The sequence below is a fragment of the Dasypus novemcinctus genome, chromosome 31, assembly GCF_030445035.2.
Source record: "Dasypus novemcinctus isolate mDasNov1 chromosome 31, mDasNov1.1.hap2, whole genome shotgun sequence".
NCBI lineage: Eukaryota > Metazoa > Chordata > Mammalia > Cingulata > Dasypodidae > Dasypus > Dasypus novemcinctus.
Genome location: NC_080703.1, coordinates 35,205,741 through 35,210,082, shown reverse-complemented (window position 1 = coordinate 35,210,082; position 4,342 = coordinate 35,205,741).

The following is a 4,342-nucleotide window of genomic DNA, read 5'->3' as shown; positions in this document are numbered from 1 at the left end:
CAAAGCAAGAATCAGGGCCCAGTGCCAAGTTAAGATATGGGAAAGTATAATATACAGATCTCCCATGGAGATGGAGAGAAAGGAGCGAACGCCTGCTGACCAACCATCAAATCTACAACAGATGATCTGCATAAAATCTTTAATGTATTGCTGCTTTATTGCACTAGTAAGTTTAACACCTTGACAATTCAGATAACATTGGAGCGGTATAGAGGGGCATGCAGGTCATGGTAAAAATAACAATAGTAATAAAAATAGCTAACACTTAGAAAGGCAGACTCTTGTAGCCATGAATAATAATAATTGTTTTAGTTTCACCTCATGCAAAAATTTCTACATCTACTTCAACGTCTTAGTTACTTATCTTTGAACCTGAGCCTGTTCCCTTCTGTCTTTCTCATTTTATCTTATTTGTCCATTTCTACATGGATGAAAAATGGGTCCCATGCAATATTTTCACTGAGCATTGTTACCAAAATTAAAAAAAAAAAATGTGCTTGGATCCTGCTCCTAGGAAAGACATGTAAAGAGAAGAAAAATAGAATGATGTAGTGATGTAGCTACAATGTGCTTTAGGGTTCAAATAGACCCCCTTTCTTATTTTACAAGTGGTGAAAATGAAGCCTTAAAAAGAAAAGGGCCAAAGTGATTCAATGACTCCTGTAGCCAATATAGAACATGGGTCACCAAAATGTAACATATCCCCCAACACTCCTCCTACAAAATGTATGAATTGCTTTGTCTTTTACTAACCATGATAAACTACTTTTTATATACAACAAAGACGCAATGTTGAGTAATATAGAGAGGAAGCCAGAAAACCGGCTCCTACCTCTCTCCTCCACTTGCTGGCCATGAGACTCAGGGCAAGCTGGTTCACCTTGCTCATCTCAGTTTTCTCCCCCTGGGGACAAGGATCAAAAGGGCACACGTGGCCCTCTGTGCGGTCCCTTGAACCTGAGACTATGGCCGAGCAGGCGTCCAAGTCAGGGCTGTTTGTATGTCTGGGTAACATTGGTTGATCACTCATTGCAGAAGCAGTTTTCAGGAAACGTGTAACTGATCACAAGACTTCTGATACTGGAGGACAGCCAGTGCTGCAGCGTCCACATACGAAATAGGAAACCCTCCTGATTATCGAGGGCAAAGCCACATGAAGAAGCATGGGACTCCTGTGAGTCATGTGGCCCGGCAGGTTACCACAAAAGGTTTGGCCACAGCTGGTTATACACTATGCACGGATGAAAGTGATCTGAGAGATTTGAATAACAAAGGGAATCATGTTAAAAACTGCAAAGCTAAAATTGAACTGCTTGGAAGCTGGGATCCACAAAAACAACTTCTTATTGGAGACCCCTATTATGGGAATGACTCTGACTTCAAGACTGTGTCCCAGCAGTGGGCAGGTGCTGCAGAGCAGTTTTTGGAGATGCCACAGTAAAGGGCAGCCATTCATTGATGAAGGCCAACACAATTAACATCTTTACAGTGATGTTCTAGATTTTTCAAGTCAGTGTGTTAAAGTCACGTTTCATAGCTCAAGGCAGGAACTTTTTTGGGATTTTTTTTTCAATTGACTGTTTCTCATCTTAAATAATTGTGATGGAAATCAGTGTTGTGTTTGGCAGGAGAATTAATAAAAAAATCTTTTATTCAGACAGTATAGGGTACGTTAAATGTTCTTAAACTAATTGGACCTCTTATCTTGCCCCAATTACAAAAATAATAGAAAAAAAAAAACAAATAGTAGAACCACAAAATATTCAACTTTACTACCTCTCTTTACCCCAGGGCATTTTACTGAACTCCACAGCCCCAGGCACTGGAGTTCACAGTCTTGATTGGAAGTATTCTAATTTACACACACCTATAGCATATGTTTGTAGGTTAAGGATAGGAGAGACAGAATGACTTAAGGAATTACTCTTCAGCATCTTTGATTATTCTTAATCTTGTGTTTATCTAGTCTCTCATAAGGAAGTCACATATTGCTCCCATTTGGGCCACTTTGTCTATAAAAATTTAATTATATCCAAAAAGGATACTGAATGCTGTTTTATCTTTTGCTCACTTTGTCAAATGGATTTGTTTTGATATGCACATATAACCCAAATGTCAAATACATATTGACTTAGATTACGATGAAGTCCTTAAATAATGTTAGGTATTTTATCAGTATTTCGTTTATGGGAAACTCTAAACAATTTCTGCATACTTTGAGATAACTCTAATTTCATTCAGTTTATCAAAATAAACAGGGGTGTATACAAATACAACTTAGGGGGAAAAAAGAAAGCATGAGTGAGAGTTGTGTCAAAATACAAAAATGCAACTTGCTATCATTTCCTATCCATGAGACATATGCTTTGATATTTTTTCCCATGTTGGTATTAAATATTAAAAGATTCAGTGTTTACCCTCAGAGGGATTTCAGGGAGACAGGATTATTATGAATTCATCTACATGACACATAAATAAATTATTATAGACAAAACAAACTAGAAACTTCTGACTTAATACAGAACCAATTTCTCTACAAATCTATGGAACATTTACTCACATAAAGCAAATATTTACTGAGTTTCTCCTATATGGGAAACACTGTTCAAAGTGCTGTGAATAAAACAGACCAAAAAGTACATTACAATTTAAAGTTGCCAATTTGCAGGTAGATCTGCCAATTCAGAGAACAGCTAATTAAGAAATCACTTTTGAGCAACCACTAGACACTGCAGTGAGACGGGTTGATTTTCATTAAGAGAAAGTTTTCCAAGGTTGTGACTTTCCCAGTGGTTTTGTGCTGCTGTTTTTAAATTTGTTTTGCTCTGTTTTTATTTTCTGTTTCCCTCAATTAAAAGGCATTTTGCTATCTTGTATTAAAATATGCCCACTTCCAAAGGCTGTCACCGCTGTGATTGGTTTTAATCGGGCCTAAATAATGATCCGAACTGGGGCCATATGGTCACATGAAGAAGGGAACATTGCTCCATTTGCAGCAGATCAGGACACATAAATTTTCACACATTTTTAAATGCCCCAAAGGAAGCTGGCAGGAGTAATTAGGGAAATGAAAAGTGGGGGAAAATGGTCATTTTATGGAAATATTTTATTATTTTATGGGAAAATAGCTAAAATTTTCAGTAAAGAGAAAAACAGAAGTTCCTGACAATATTTAGGTATTTTCTGGCAATTTCAGGTGTTCTTTGCCTTCTCATGCCAGAAAGAATGTTGTAAGGTTTGGATCTATGAACCCCAAGAAAAAAAAAAAAAATAACATGCTCTGAAACTTAATCCTTGTAAATAAGATATTTTGATGACGTTACTTGGGTAAGGCATGACCCAAATCAGGATGGATCTTAATCCTATTACTGGAGAAGGCCTGAAAGAGAAGGGCTCAGAGGAGAAAGACACAGGGAGTGGCGGGAAGCAAAGGAAACTGAAGACAAAGGGGAAACCAGGAGAGGCCGCCATGTGCATTGCCTGTGAGAGCAAAGCCAGGAACCAAGAATCGCTGGCACCCAGTTCAAGAAGACCACAGCCTTCTGGAGAAAGCATCGCCTTGATGATGACGCCTTGACTTTGGACTTCTGGCCTCAAAACCGTGAGCCAATGAATTCCCATTGTTTAAGACAACTCATTGCATGCATTTGACTTAGCAGCCAGGAAACTGAAACAAATGTCTTGTAACCGGTCCAGTGAGGTCAAAAGAGCATCAATGGAGGAATAAAATATGGATTAGAGTGAACTTACTGGTATTCTACTAGGAAGTTCCGTTACTACTGTGACTAGTAATGGAAGAAACTGTCACCTTGATCTGGAGAAAGTGGCCAAGGTAGTTGCTGAGGGCAGGGAGGGGGAAGAAGAGGTGTGACACAGGGACATTTTTGGGACTTGAACCTGTCCTAAATGATATTGCAGGGACAGAAGCCAGACATTATATATCCTGCCATAACCCACTGAATGGACTGGCAGAGAGTGTCAACTACAATGTAAACTATAATCCATGCAGTGCAGCAGTGCTCCAAAATGTATACACCAAATGCAATGAATATGCCACAGTGATGAGCGAGGTTGTTGATGTGGGAGGAAGGGGGGAGTGAGGTGTGGCGTATGTAGAAACCTCTTATATTTTTCAGTGTAACATTTTTTTGTGATTTATGTATCTTTTAAAAAAAGACAATTTAATAAAAAATATATATATATAATAAGTAAAAAAAATAAAGAGCATCAGTGAATGGGCTGCACGGTGGATGGGTTGGGGAGGATATAATTCTTCATTCCTGCATTGGTACAAGCTGCTAATCCAGAGTAATTACTAGTCTCTAGTGTGTAATATTAGGGA